The sequence below is a fragment of the Choloepus didactylus genome, chromosome 18, assembly GCF_015220235.1.
Source record: "Choloepus didactylus isolate mChoDid1 chromosome 18, mChoDid1.pri, whole genome shotgun sequence".
Lineage (NCBI taxonomy): Eukaryota > Metazoa > Chordata > Mammalia > Pilosa > Megalonychidae > Choloepus > Choloepus didactylus.
The window spans coordinates 52665943-52682152 of record NC_051324.1 but is presented as its reverse complement, the minus strand read 5'-3'; the positions used below and the strand labels follow the sequence as shown (position 1 = coordinate 52682152).

The 16210-nt window shown below is 46.7% G+C and overlaps 1 non-coding gene across 1 annotated transcript; it reads right to left on the bottom strand.

The window, feature by feature from the left end:
- Positions 1 to 9104: 9104 nt before the first annotated feature.
- LOC119515041 lies at positions 9105 to 9295 on the bottom strand. The gene has a single exon (XR_005212938.1). It is a non-coding gene; the product is annotated as a U2 spliceosomal RNA (small nuclear RNA).
- Between the last annotated feature and the right edge of the window lie 6915 nt (positions 9296 to 16210).

Here is a 16210-nt window from a genome sequence, read left to right as displayed (position 1 = left end):
GAGACCCACCTGTAGTTGAACAAGCTGGGTTTACAACTCCGTGCAGACAGGGAGAATGTACAGCATGGAGAACTATAGCTTGTATCAGTAAGAGCGTGCTGGAATGTTCTTAAGGAATTTGGGTTTGTGGTGGTCGATTGGTGGAGGGCTCAGAGAAGCAGGGCTTTCTCTGATTTGGGTGTTGGCAGGAAGTGGGGACAAGGCTATGATCTGGTCATCTTAATCTTACCTGAAAGGGAAGTCTAGATGAGGCTAAAGCTATAATCAGCTACAAAACCAAAAGCAGTCACTCCCATTAGCCAGGAGAGGAGGACGTTTTTCCTTTCAGTTATTTGGAAAACATTTTGGTTTTTGTCTGTGTTCAGACACAATTACAGAGAGGTCTTGTTTCCTTCTTGACACATCACTGTCCCGTTTGACCTTGGGATGTTCATGCTGCAAAAATGTTCATGTTCCACAGGGCTCCTCTTCTCTTTCTCTCCATCTTCACATGAATATCTCCCAGCTGAGCTCCCCATTCTCTCCCTGCCCCTTAGCCTCCTCCTGCTCCAGTGTCCCTTGTCCTGTAAATGGCATTGCCATCTGCCCAGTTGCTCAAGCCAGACACCTGGGCCTTCCTAGACTCCTCCGTCCTCCTCTGGCCCAGGTCTCACCACCAAGTCCCGCTCACTCTGTCTCCTCTCTGTCCTGAATCTTCTAGGCCGGTCACCTCTGCCACGTAGGCAATTGCAACAACTTCTTATTCCAACTCAGCTTAGCCCCAAGAGTGAAGAACATGCCAGGCATTGAATTAGACATGAGTTCAATAGGACTTACCTACAGGAGATATGGTTTGTTGCATGGCAGCGTGCTGCAAAAGATGGAGGTTAGTGATTCACAAAACAAAAACAGGAGGGTGCCAGGGGGTGGTTTATAAGGGTTAGGACATGGAGGGTGAGAGAACTGAGTTTGGGCAGGGTCTTGTGACACAAGGCTGTGGAGATTTGTTATCAACAGTGATGAGGGGCGGTTTCAATGCTTTGATTAAATACATTTCCCCTCCCCACCCTCCTTGGGGAGGTCTGATGACTTCTAATGTCTGTCCCGGTCAAGTAGGTGGCCCTGTGAAATCACTATGGAGGGGCAGGCCCCAGGCCCTGGGTCCCCACAATCCACCCCTACGCAGCAGACTATGATGACCGTAGGACAGACATTGTGTCCATAGAAAACAGAATACTAGAAGTCCCCCCTACACACATAACAACTTCACAAAGAGATGATGCCATGGCCAAGAAAGGGTATTAAATCATTTAGACAAGGGGTCTACTGATAATTGCTGAATTCTGCCAGGCCAGCAGAGTATTCCATGCAGTTCAATTCACCGGGGTCACAGTCCAAGGAAGGCCGGTAGTGCCCGAGGATGGCAAATCCATTCAAACCTTACATTGGGTCTGTTTGTGGGCATCAGTTTCTGAAGCCTACGGTAAGAAGGTGTTTGCTAGGTGAAAAGAGAGATCTTTATGGAGAACAGTAAGGGGTAATACCTGCTGATCTACCAATGTACATGCTAGGCTTCCATTAGTTGACAAGGTACCAGGCAGAGGAACATTATGGGGAGGTTTTAAATACCAGAGGTTAAATTGTTAATCTGGGCATAAGAAGGGTCCCTGTAGTTATGCGTAATGTTCCCATGGGAATAGAGGCTCCGGATTGGTGATAAACATTTTAGCAGGCATTTAGGTCTTTTTACAGTATCTGGGTAACTCCTTATTCCCCAGTGCTTGTGCCTGTGCTGTTGCCCTTTTTGCCTTTTTAAACACAGCCTCTTGGGAAGTGTCACATTCCCAGGGATTGCCTTTCCTAATCAACATACAAGGGATTCCTAATCAACGTGGCTGCACAGGCCAGCACGAAGGCCATTTGGCCTTGTTTTCCTCCATTTTGTACGGTCTGAGGCACAGGCAACGACAAAGTACTCTTTCCCCACTTAGGCTGTAAAGCGGCTGGCCCTTTAACTGGGATTCTCAATGCTGGCATCGGTCCCGCCATTAGCATTTCAATAGGAGCTGGGGTTGCAACTCTTGGTGTGGAGTTCAGGGGGATTCGTGTGTGTTCTGGTTTGCTAGTGCAGCCCGTTATGCAAAATACCAGAAATGGATTGGCTTTTATAAAGGGGGGTTATTTGGTTACAAATTTACAGTCTGAAAGCCATAAAAGTGTCCAAGCTATGGCGTCAACAATATACCAAGGAAGAAAGAAGGTCAGTGGTGTCCAGGAAAACCTCTGTAAACTGAGAGGGCACATAGCTGGCATCTGCTGATCCCAGGTTGAGTTCTAGCTCCTCTCTCTCAGTTCCTGTGCATTCTTCAAAATGGTGCTCTTGGGGTGCTTGTCCTCTCTTAGCTTCTCTAGAGCAAAAGTCTGCTTTCAACGGCCATCTTCAAGCTGACTCTCTAAGTTGCTCTCCAAGATGTCACTCACAGCTGCTCTGCATCTGAGCCTGTGTGGCTCTTTTTAAAGTACTCCAGTGATCCAATGAAGACCCACCCTGAATGGGTGGGGCAACACCTCCATGGAAATCGTCACAGTTGATTGAGTGACATCTCCATGGAAACACTGAACCAATAGGTTTCAACCTAATCAACACTAATAAGCCTGCTCCCACAAGATTGCATCCAAGATAATGGCGTTTTGGGGGACAGAGTACATCCAAACTGGCACAGGGTCTGATAAAACCTTTTTGTTGTAGAGGTTTTATAGTCCACAGCCTATGCTTGGGCCCTTTGTTGAATGAAGGGTGTCCCCCAATCACTGTCTATTTGTGAGATATGCCATACAGAGTGCACACCCTTTCCAAACAGCTGATGGTGGCCAGCTGGTTCGCCTTCCCCACCAGGAAAGCTAACAAAAGTCCAGTAGCCATGTCTACAACAGTAAAAGCATACCTCGAGACAGAAAGGGACCGATGCAGTCGATACGTCCCATCTGGTGTGGTAGCCTATGTGGTCAACCCAGGGAGCATGAAGGGCACTCTTTAGTGATGGTCCCTAGCTGCTGGCAACACTACTTACCTATTGTCCTTGGCAGGAGTCCCAGCTGTCTTTCCACAATTCTTGTCATTTCAACAGCTACCTCAGGTGCAGCAGCCTTAGCCGTTGAATTCTCTACACAGGGCACCAGTCTGAGAATCGCGTGCATTTCTGCATTCAGAGGGCTGGCATTGAAAATGCTGCACTGTAGCAGGTAGGCTCTCCACTTGGCCAGCGTGCTCAGCTGGCCACTGCCAGAGTGTGGCTTAGGAGCTGTGTCAGTTATCCAGCCCTGAATAGAGATGGCTGCTTTTAAGGTGACTGGGCATTTTTGTGTCAGTCCCTCCACTTGCAGTAAGGCATTGTATGCAGCACACAATTGCTTTTTTTAGGGGGCCGTATCTCAGTTCTGTCCGTTTCCATAATCATGACCAAAAGCCAAGGGGCATTCGTTTAGAACGTTGCATCACCACAGACCCCAGCCAAAGCCAAAAGTAGTGCTGGCTACCTCCAATTCACAGGGCAGGGCTGGATCTCCACCCAGCAGTGCTTGTGCCTATGCTATGTTCCTTTTGCCTTTTTAAACGCAGCCTATTTGGAGGTGTTCCTTTTCCAGGGATAGCCTTTCCTAATCAAGACATACAAAGTTTTAATATTTGGGTTAAGTGAGGAACAAAAGTCTCCAAGACCCCAACAACCCAAAGAAAGCCATTAATAGCTTTGGCATTTGTGGCACAGGGACACATTGCGACTTAAAGAGGGTTACTTCTTGGTGAAAAAGAGTTACACTTGCAGGACTTTTCCACTTTGCCACGTCCTTTGCCACGAGACTGGCAGATGGTAGGGCTATGTACGTAGCCTTGGGGAAGCACAGTAAAAGTCTGTTGTTGGCCTCCACCGGAGAAGGCAAATGCAGCCTGGCTTGATTTTCCCAGGGAGATACTAAAGAAAGCATTAGCAAGACCCAATACAAAATGATATTCACACAATTGGGTACTAATTTCTTGTAATAAATCAGTGACATTTGGGACTGTGGCATACAACAGTGGTGTTACCTTGTTTAACTCCCGATAATCTACTGTCATGCACCACTTCCTGGCCATACAGGACTCTTGAAGGGCTATGGGTGGGTATTATTCTCCCCACCTGCTCCAACTCTCTGATGGTGGATGAGATTTTTTTGTGCCCTCCTGGAAGCATATACTATTTTGTAGCCATGACCCTCTGAAGTGAGGGTATTTTTACAGGGGACCATATTGTCTGCCCCGTTAAGACGACTTTGATCCCTCTACAATGGAGGCAGAATTCCCCTATAGTGGTCTGCAATGAGGCATTCTGTAGAAAATCAATTCCTAAAATGTATGGTGGTACAGGGGAAATATATACATCATAAATAATAATAATAATTTTAACAATCATAGCCAATTTTGCAGCATTTTTCTCTATGCCTATCATTTTTTTTCACTATACAATTTTTTTTTATTAAATTCAGTTTTCTTGAAATACATTCACACACCATACAATCATCCATGGTATACAATCCACCGTCCACAGTATGATAACATACTGATGCATTCATCACCACAATCTATCTCTGAACATTTTCCTTACATCAGAAAGAACCAGACCATATAATAAAAAATAAAAGTGGAAAAAGAACACCCAAATCATCCCCCCATCCCACCCCATTTGTCCTTTAGTTTTTATCCCCATTCCTCCACTCATCCATACACTAGATAAGGGGGTGTGATCCACAAGGTCTTCACAATCACACTGTCACCCCTTGTAATCTGCATTATTATATAATTGTCCTCAGGAGTCCAGACTGCTGGGTTGGAGTTTGGTAGTTTCAGGTATTTACTTCTAGCTATTCCAATACATCAAAGCCTAATGGTGTTATCTATATAGTGCATAAGAATGTCCACCAGAGTGACCTCTCGACTCCATTTGAAATCTCTCAGCCACTGAAACTATTTCGTCTCATTTTGCATCCCCCTTTTGGTCAAGAAGATACTCTCAGTCCCACGATGCCGGGTCCACATTCATCCCCGGGAGTCATATTCTGCATTGCCAGGGAGATTTACAACCCTGGGAGTCGGGTCCCACGTTGGGGGGAGGGCAGCGAGTTCACCTGTCGAGATGGCTCAGTTAGAGAGAGAGAGAGGGCCACATGTGAGCAACAGAGAGGTACTCAGGGGGAGACTCTTAGGCACAATTACATGCAAGTTTAGACTCTCCTTTGCGGTAACGAGCTTCATAAGGGCAAGTACCGTGAACGAGGGCTCAGCACATCAAACTGCCAGTCCCAATGTTTGTGACAACATCAACACCAGTCCAGGTGAGGATGTCCAACACATCCGCACCTTCCCCCAGATCCTTGGGGCTGGGGAGGGGGAGTCTATGCCTATCATTTTTAATTTCCAGAACTGGTAAGGAAAAAGAATTTTAAACCACAGCTCCCCCATCTTTCTGCACCCAGCCCTTCCCTCATAGCTCCTTAGGTGCTTAGGCCTTGGGGGAAGTGATAGGTGAGACAGAAAGAAAGAGATTATCTTGTCGAAGTTGGATTTACAAGTTTTGTATCAGGGTGGTGGGATTTGGGAGTTTCTACGCCCTGCTTTTAATTACTTCCAATTATTAGATCTATTTCACTTAAAGCTGTGATCCGGACAATCGGGGAATGTCTTTGCCTTTTCCAGAGGCAGCCCTCTGGCAGCCTTCTGCTGCCTCCGGGAAACTCCAGGGGCAGTTTCCTTTTAAGGTCCAGGTTTATTTACAGTCGTTACAGAACTAAAGCTTTGAACCTTGCTGCAAAGAGGTTTTTCTCTTTTTTCTTTTGGGACTCCAGGAATGTATGTATGTATATATACGTATACATCTGTTCTAGTTTGCTAACGCTGCTGGAATGCAAAACAGCAGAAATGGATCAGCTTTTATAAAGGGGGTTTATTTGGTTACACAGTTACAGTCTTAAGGCCATAAAGCGTCCAGGGTAAGGCATCAACAATTGGGTACTTTCACTGGAGGATGGCCAGTGGCGTCCGGAAAACCTCTGTTAGCTGGGAAGGCACGTGGCTGGCGTCTGCTCCAAGTTCTGGTTTCAAAACAGCTTTCTCCCAGGACGTTCCTCTCTAGGCCACAACTCCTCTTCAGAATGACACTCTCAGTTGCTCTTGGGGCATTTGTCCTCTTTTAGCTTCTCTGGAGCAAGAGTCTGCTTTCAAAGGCCGTCTCCAAAATGTCTCTGTAAGCTGAAGCTCCTCTCTCAGTCCCAGTGCGTTCTTCAAGGTGTCCCTCTTGGCTGTAGCTCCTCTTCAAAATGTCACTCTCAGCTGCACTGAGTTACTTCTGTGTGTCAGCTCATTTATACGGCTCCAGTGATTTAATTTAGACCCACCCTGAATGGGTGGGGTAACGCCTCCATGGAAATTATCCAATCAGAGTCATCAGGCACAGTTGGGTGGGGCGCATCTCCACGGAAACACTCAAAGAGTTACAAACTAATCAACACTGATAGGTCTGCCCGCACAAGATCGTGTCAAAGAATATGGCCTTTTCTGGGGGACACAATACATTCAAACCGGCGCAATATCTGTATATGTATATATCTGTATACATTCAACAGGCAGACAAGACAATATGTTGAAAGGCAGACAAGACACCAATAGAAAGTTAGTTTCAAGACACATAAAAGAAATACTTTTGAGAGGGGCAAATTCAAGATTGAACGTACATTATCTCATCCTATTTCTACCATTTTTTCAGAACAATTTTAATTATAATATAGTGTTCTTTCCATAGAGCCATTTCTCTCCTGATTTCAAATCATATTGAGGTCAGATTGTGTTCCAGAAATAAACTCTTTTCTCATAGGTTCATAACCAAAATCTTTCGAGGTTCTGTTTTGCCGACAAATGAATGAGGGCTCAACTCATGAAAAAGAAATGTTTTTCGGGAGGTGGGAATTACAGGTTAGAGATTGTGACTCTGTAATTACTTATTTCTCTGTTTTATCCAAAAGAGTTGTGAACTCTCAGGTTAGGGGCCTGTCGGCCTTTTTCGTCCCTATACACCTGTCATTTAGTCTTAGCACATAGTAGTTGCCCAGTAAATATTTCTTGAATGGAGAAACCCGAGTTCATGGTGGTTATTTGAATCTGGTCTCCTGCGGGGCCACCTTAGTATCAGAGGTATATATGTCTCTGCTCTCCTCCTGAGTCACATGCTGCCCCACATATCATCCCCCTTCCCACTAGTTCATCCTAGGATTAATTCCCAAGGTTGGAATCAGGTTCAAAGATCAAATAAATATATCACGAACTAAGCAAGGAGCTCCTTCTTTTCCTTCGGTTCCAGGGCGGGAGCCATCTTTTCTTTGCGGATATTGAATTCCTCAGATGTTAGGACAGAAGTCACGTTAAAGAAAGCCAAAGAAGTTAGAAATTAAAACCTTCAAGGAATGGATCTGAACAAACTGGGGTGGGTAGGTCATGAGTAGCAGAGAATGAAGGCCTGAGATTCAAAGGTCAATTTAGGGGGGAAACAGCTCCCGCTTGATAAATCTGCGGGGAAACCGTGCCTCAAGGCAGACGGGTTTCAGCAAAGAGAGAATCTTTAGGGCTAAGGAGATGAGGACAGAAGGGATTTCCTGAGGACAGACAAGACTGTAGGAGTTGGGGAGCGGTTTAAAAAGGGGCCAGCCTAGTGTGTGCCAGGCACTATTCTAAGTGTTTTACATACATATTAACTCATTTGATCATTCTGACAATGCAAGGAGGAAAGTCCTATTATCGTTCCCATTTTAAAGATACGGAAATCAAAGCACAAAGTGGTCCAAGGGGACCCCTTGGCCAAATGGGGCTGGAACCCAGGAGTCCTGGCTCTTTGCTGAAAGCAGAAACCATCTTTCATCTGGAGCATTCCAGGGGTGACTGAACATCTCACTGAGGAAGGCAGCCGAGGACTTAGCATGTTTTATTTTTCACAGATGGAAAAGGTGAGTAGAACAGAGGGAAGGAGGGCATGAGGGTCCAAGGTCGCAGAGCCCCGGGAAGGCCGAAGAGAGTGTCCTGGCTCCCGCTATCCAGCAAGCCCAGGGCCAGAGCTGGTCTCCAACACCGCGCCCGCCCTGAATGGGGCCAGACAAGCAGGCTGGGTTGGGGGCGGGGGTCTCCTGACAAAAGCCCCCCAGGGAGGATCAGAGACCCAGGTCTAGACTCAGCAGGGCCCTGCTCTGTATGACCTTGACCTTGAGCCGGTTGCTTCTTCAGGCTTCCATTTCCCCTTTGATAAAATGCTCCAGGGTGTTGATGGTCAAGTTTTGGTAATGCATGCTGGTGATGGTAGCACAACACTGTGAATGTAATTAACACCACTGACTTACATATGTGAATGTGGTTAAGAAGGGGAAATTTTAGGTTGTATGTATGTTCCTAGAGTAAAAATAAAAAACAAAACACATAGTACTGTACAAACATAGGACTGTACAACACAGTGAACCCTATTGTATAAAATGGATTATATAGTTAATAGTATAGTTACAAAAATGTTCTTTCATGAATTGTATCAAATGTATCACTCTAGTGCAAAGTGTTCATAATAGGGTGGAGTGTAGGAACTCTGGGTTTTATGTATTCTATGCATGACTTTTCTGTAAACCTACAACTTCTCTAATAATTAAAAAAACAAATGGGTCAAAGAAAGAAAAAGCGGGGGTGGGGGGGCCAGACAGGGATGCGCAGCATCTAACGGTATGAGACAGAAATGACATCTGCCTGACAAAGGTGAACAAGGGTTAAAAAGAAAGAAAGATAGAGAGACGGGAGAAAAAGAGAGAGAGAAAAAGAGAAAAGCTCTCTGAGCACTGGTAGAGAGTCACCAGTTGGTCGTTTAACCACAGGAACATCTAGGGACCAGAAAGAAAACACAAGAACAGAAGCCATTTGATGTGCTAAGGAAAAAGAACATGCTATGGTTTCTCTCACCAAGAAGCTGTTTCAGATAAAGAAAGCGTATCAAGTACATAAGGCAAAAGTTTCTGAAGCATGAAAAACACGGTAGAACCAACTCTGCTGATGTTCAACAAACTTTGTCCCCGGAGGGTGCACCGTTCCCGGAAGCACTGCAATACCAGGTCGATGCGTGGAGTGGACGGAGCAAGCTCCTATTCCGACTCCCAGCTCCAAAAATCCGTTTAATATGTTGTCCTCGGATAGAGGACGTATCAGATATTAAACTGATAAGAACAGATACTACACTTGATCTTAGCCAAAAGGCCGAGAAGCGATGCTCGCGTCCTCTGCCTCGCCGCTGCCCTCCCTCTGTCGCGCATATTCAACCCGCGGCTGGAACCCTGCCGCTTACTCCGGGTCTCACTTCCTTTGTTTTCCGCCCACTCCTGTGGATGCAAAGCGTCGGTCTCTCGGCCAGAACTTGGGATTCTCTACATTTTAAAGAGAATGTGTACAGTCCCGTTGCTCCCGTCTGCCCCTGTCTGAAGAGCAGTTCGTCATTTGCATGTCGCGCCCGCTCCTCCGCCACCAGGCGTGGCTGCTGCCGGCCCGACTCCCACCTGGCGGCCGCCGGGCGCGCGGGAGCGGCAGCTGGCCCGCGGCGACCTCGCCTCTCGCCCGAGGACTGAGCGAAGCGGGATCGGGGGTGGGCGGCCGGAGGAGCTGCGGCAGGGCGGTGCTGGCGGGGAGCGGTCCGAGGTCTCCTAAAGGAAGCCACGAGGTCCCCAGTGTGTGCTCGGGGAGTAACGGGAGGGCCCGGAGCCTGCGTCGGGGCGGAAGACAGAGCCGAGCGCCGGCAGCCGACGAGTGCCCGGGATCGCCTGCAGGGGCTGCAGAGAGTAGTCGGGACGCGCGATCGGTTCTGCCAGGCTCTCCGCCCAGGGCGTCAGAACTCGTCCTGCTCTATTTGGCTCTTTTTGCGGGGCAAGCTGTCTAACCTCCCGAGCCTCAGTTTCCCCAGCTGAGACGTGGAAACGTTAATGCATGCCTGCGGGCTTGGGGTTCCATAAACTGCCCTAACGGGGCGGCCGTGGTCTGGTAGCCTAGAATGTGGGTCCTGGTGTCCGAAGAGGTTCCCCTGAAGGGCTCATGGCTGTGAAACTGTCACACAGTCCGACCTTAAGCTGGCCGATCCTTTAACCCTCAAGACCGCGAAGCCTGAACCACCGCGTTTCTTGTCTGGATCAGGCGTCGTGCTAAGTGGTTTCCTCACTCCAAACTTATCAGGTGAACAGGCCTGTGGAGAAGCTGAGGGAGACACAGGTTGCGCAAACTGCCCAAGCAAGCTGGAGGAAGAGGTGGGATTTGATCTTAGGTGGGTTGGCGCCAGATTCTGCGTGCTTGACCACCACTCCTTCCATCGAAGTGCCGTGCCTGGAGCCTAGAAAAGGCCCACTCGACGGAAGAGACATTTTTCTTGGACTTCGGCCCAGGAAGAGGTGAAGTGTCGCTGAGCCTGACCACACGGGACAGGCTGCTGAGGGGCAGGAAGGAAGCCGGCGGAGCAGCGCTTTGCAGCAGAGACCCGGAAGACCTGGGCTCAAGCCCGCCGGACCGTTTACTAAACCCCGGTGACTCAGTGTGTGACTTTGGACTTCTTGCCTAACCCCTCTGGGCTTCATTACCTTCTGTGTGAATCTGAGAGAAATTACAGATAATTATTACAGATCATGAGAACTGCCAAGTCATTTCTCTATAGCTTAGCCTCCTGGTCTGCAAAATGGGAATAATAATGGCTGGCTGTGCTTCATCTCCTGCCATCCACCCAGGCGTTTCCTTTCTCCCTCACCTAGCTTTATTTCTCCCCTTGGTGCTTGGTAGAAGAAAACCTTTTCGTGCAATTTAGGCTCTCACAGCTTTATTGAGCCATTCATGAATCTGGCAGCACCCAGTTCAGGAAGCAGAAGGGAGCTGTGCCCAAGGCAGGGAAAGAAGAAGCTTATGCAGGGCAAATGTGGAAGGAAGCGAGGACATGTTCTCATTGGCTGATTTAAGTTTTCATTTTACTTTGAGAGTGTTTGTGTGTCTTACAGAGTGGGGGGCAGATATACACCGATTAGTATGGTGTGTTTATCCATTCTGATAAGCTGTCTCTACCAGGCTGACCATGGTTCCATTTTCTCTGAAAGCCCCTGTGAGTCAGTCGTTTGTGTCTTCTGGAAAAGCCTGTCTTGGGAAGGGGTCCCTCCCGGCAACACCCCAAGCAGGGGCTAGTTTGTTTTCCTCACCAGTACTCATCATCACCGGACCATTGTATACGTTCATTTGTGTATTGTCTCTTGAGCCCAATAGAATATAAACTCCAGAGCAGGGATCTTGTCTATTTGGTCCACTTGGGGCACATAGGGAGAGAGGGAGGGGGAGAGTGATCCTAACAGCCATAACAGGAAGTTCCTTTTGGCATGAACACGCGTACACACGTACTCCTCACTCAGGTCAGATCCTGGCTGAAAAGAACCAAGGAAAGGTGCAGCTCATCTGTTCCTCATTAGCATAACCAAAAGGGGAAGGGCCCCTCCATGTCTTTATAATACAGGAGTCCCAGTCCCTGGGGAGTGCTTCTCCTCCCTTGGAGAACACCACCACTCACCTCCTTCCAGCGTGTATTTTTGCTACGCATTAAACTTTTCTTGGCTGTACACACTGACCAGTCCTTGAATTCTTTCCTGTGGCTAAGTCAAGAACCCTCACAGTGTCAGCCCCCCTGGTTGAGGTCTGGACCTCTCAGAACCCCCAGGGGCTCTCCAGCATCACAACTAACATATCCCCAGTACTCAGGGCCTCTCGTATACTAAGCATTCAGTAAATATCTGTTGAGTAAATGGTCAAATGAGTATTAAATAATGCAATGTGTGTATGTAACATGATTAGCACACTGCCTGTCTTGTGATAATTTTTATGGCTCTTCAGACCTCACCGTTTTTTTCCACTACCCCTCTGATTAGTCCATTGTCTGCTGACTAATTTGGTTTCCCAGGTATTATGATCTTTAGAGGGGGTTGCCCTGGATTGTAGACATGAGTTTTCTGTCACTGGAAAGGAGCATCGCCCCCTGCAAATTAAGGATTTAGCTTTCTAACTCATCATCCGTCTCTGGTGAGTTTGGTTAATGTGTGTCAGGATGCCCCATGAGCCTGTTCAGATTAATGTACTCAGACCAGAGTGCTTGCAAAGGTTAGGGCAACACCAGGCCCAGCTGCCCGGTGAGCCCTTATCTGGGTGCCCTACCTACGGTGCTGTGCCATCATGGCCTGGCTACCATTGCCGCAAGTGTATTACAAGCCAGTGGCAGTGATGTGAACAGCAAAGTGAGTGTTTTCTGGAGGTGTCTGGTTTCCTCAGACTTGCCGGACCCTCATGTTGTGTGAGTTTTGGGTGTTAACCAATGGTATCACTCACTATGAATTAGGGGGCATATCTTCGCCCATCCTCCTTTGAATTGTCAGTCTTTTTGCATTTATTTCTTTGGCCCACTTGGTATTTGCCCTAGTCCATGATTTGAGGTATGACCCAATGTTTTTTGTTGTTGTTGTTGTTCCTGGATGTCTACTCACTTGCTGCAACATCATATGTTGGATTTTCCGTCTTCTCATCTGTTTGAGATGCCACCTTTATCACATACTCAATCGACAAATATACTTAGGCCTAATTGTGGGATTTTCTTTAAATGATTTAAGAAGAAGCCTCTCACATCCTGAAATTTTTTTTCAACTGATTCTTTAGAATCATACTGTGCCGGTTTGAATGTATTATGTCCCCCAAAACGCCATTATCTTTGATGTAATCTTGTGTGGGCAGACATGTCAGTGTTGATTAGATTGTAATTCTTTGAGTGTTTCCGTGGAGATGCGCCCCACCCAACTGTAGGTGATGACTCTGATTGGATAATTTCCATGGAGGTGTTACCCCATACATTCAGGGAGGGTCTAAATAAAATCACTGGAGTCATATAAATGAGCTGACAAACAGAAGGAACTCAGTGCAGCTGAGAGTGACATTTTGAAGAGGAGCTACTGCCAAAAGGGACACTTTGAAGAGTGCACTGGAACTGAGAGAGGAGCTTCAGCTTACAGAGACATTTTTTTTAATTAAATTCAGTTTTATTGAAATACATTCATACACCATACAATCATCCATGGTATACAATTCACTGTCCACAGTATGATAACATAGTGATGCGTTCGTCACCACAGTCTATCTCTGAACATTTTCCTTACATCAGAAAGAACCAGACCATATAATAAAAAATAAAAGTGAAAAAAGAACACCCAAATCATCCCCCCATCCCACCCCATTTGTCCTTTAGTTTTTATCCCCATTCCTCCACTCATCCATACAGTAGATAAAGGGGGTGTGATCCACAAGGTCTTCACAATCACACTGTCACCCCTTGTAATCTGCATTGTTATATAATTGTCCTCAGGAGTCCAGACTGCTGGGTTGGAGTTTGGTAGTTTCAGGTATTTACTTCTAGCTATTCCAATACATTAAAACCTAAGAGGTGTTATCTATATAGTGCATAAGAATGTCCACCAGAGGGACCTCTCGTGTCCACCAGAGTGACCTCTCGACTCCATTTGAAATCTCTCAGCCACTGAAACTATTTCGTCTCATTTTGCATCCCCCTTTTGGTCAAGAAGATACTCTCAGTCCCACGATGCCGGGTCCACATTCATCCCCGGGAGTCATATTCTGCATTGCCAGGGAGATTTACAACCCTGGGAGTCGGGTCCCACGTAGGGGGGAGGGCAGCGAGTTCACCTGTCGAGATGGCTCAGTTAGAGAGAGAGAGAGGGCCACATGTGAGCAACAGAGAGGTACTCAGGGGGAGACTCTTAGGCACAATTACATGCAAGTTTAGACTCTCCTTTGCGGTAACGAGCTTCATAAGGGCAAGTACCGTGAACGAGGGCTCAGCACATCAAACCGCCAGTCCCAATGTTTGTGACAACATCAACACCAGTCCAGCTGAGGGTGTCCAACACATCCGCACCTTCCCCCAGATCCTCGGGGCTGGGGAGGGGGAGTCTATGCCTATCATTTTTAATTTCCAGAACTGGTAAGGAAAAAGAATTTTAAACCACAGCTCCCCCATCTTTCTGCACCCAGCCCTTCCCTCATAGCTCCTTAGGTGCTTAGGCCTTGGGGGAAGTGATAGGTGAGACAGAAAGAAAGAGATTATCTTGTCGAAGTTGGATTTACAAGTTTTGTATCAGGGTGGTGGGATTTGGGAGTTTCTACGCCCTGCTTTTAATTACTTCCAATTATTAGATCTATTTCACTTAAAGCTGTGATCCGGACAATCGGGGAATGTCTTTGCCTTTTCCAGAGGCAGCCCCCTGGCAGCCTTCTGCTGCCTCCGGGAAACTCCAGGGGCAGTTTCCTTTTAAGGTCCAGGTTTCTTTACAGTCGTTACAGAACTAAAGCTTTGAACCTTGCTGCAAAGAGGTTTTTCTCTTTTTTCTTTTGGGACTCCAGGAATGTATGTATGTATATATACGTATACATCTGTTCTAGTTTGCTAACGCTGCTGGAATGCAAAACAGCAGAAATGGATCAGCTTTTATAAAGGGGGTTTATTTGGTTACACAGTTACAGTCTTAAGGCCATAAAGCGTCCAGGGTAAGGCATCAACAATTGGGTACTTTCACTGGAGGATGGCCAATGGCGTCCGGAAAACCTCTGTTAGCTGGGAAGGCACGTGGCTGGCGTCTGCTCCAAGTTCTGGTTTCAAAACAGCTTTCTCCCAGGACGTTCCTCTCTAGGCCACAACTCCTCTTCAGAATGACACTCTCAGTTGCTCTTGGGGGATTTGTCCTCTTTTAGCTTCTCTGGAGCAAGAGTCTGCTTTCAAAGGCCGTCTCCAAAATGTCTCTGTAAGCTGAAGCTCCTCTCTCAGTCCCAGTGCGTTCTTCAAGGTGTCCCTCTTGGCTGTAGCTCCTCTTCAAAATGTCACTCTCAGCTGCACTGAGTTACTTCTGTGTGTCAGCTCATTTATACGGCTCCAGTGATTTAATTTAGACCCACCCTGAATGGGTGGGGTAACGCCTCCATGGAAATTATCCAATCAGAGTCATCAGGCACAGTTGGGTGGGGCGCATCTCCACGGAAACACTCAAAGAGTTACAAACTAATCAACACTGATAGGTCTGCCCGCACAAGATCGTGTCAAAGAATATGGCCTTTTCTGGGGGACACAATACATTCAAACCGGCGCAATATCTGTATATGTATATATCTGTATACATTCAACAGGCAGACAAGACAATATGTTGAAAGGCAGACAAGACACCAATAGAAAGTTAGTTTCAAGACACATAAAAGAAATACTTTTGAGAGGGGCAAATTCAAGATTGAACGTACATTATCTCATCCTATTTCTACCATTTTTTCAGAACAATTTTAATTATAATATAGTGTTCTTTCCATAGAGCCATTTCTCTCCTGATTTCAAATCATATTGAGGTCAGATTGTGTTCCAGAAATAAACTCTTTTCTCATAGGTTCATAACCAAAATCTTTCGAGGTTCTGTTTTGCCGACAAATGAATGAGGGCTCAACTCATGAAAAAGAAATGTTTTTCGGGAGGTGGGAATTACAGGTTAGAGATTGTGACTCTGTAATTACTTATTTCTCTGTTTTATCCAAAAGAGTTGTGAACTCTCAGGTTAGGGGCCTGTCGGCCTTTTTCGTCCCTATACACCTGTCATTTAGTCTTAGCACATAGTAGTTGCCCAGTAAATATTTCTTGAATGGAGAAACCCGAGTTCATGGTGGTTATTTGAATCTGGTCTCCTGCGGGGCCACCTTAGTATCAGAGGTATATATGTCTCTGCTCTCCTCCTGAGTCACATGCTGCCCCACATATCATCCCCCTTCCCACTAGTTCATCCTAGGATTAATTCCCAAGGTTGGAATCAGGTTCAAAGATCAAATAAATATATCACGAACTAAGCAAGGAGCTCCTTCTTTTCCTTCGGTTCCAGGGCGGGAGCCATCTTTTCTTTGCGGATATTGAATTCCTCAGATGTTAGGACAGAAGTCACGTTAAAGAAAGCCAAAGAAGTTAGAAATTAAAACCTTCAAGGAATGGATCTGAACAAACTGGGGTGGGTAGGTCATGAGTAGCAGAGAATGAAGGCCTGAGATTCAAAGGTCAATTTAGGGGGGAAACAGCTCCCGCTTGATAAA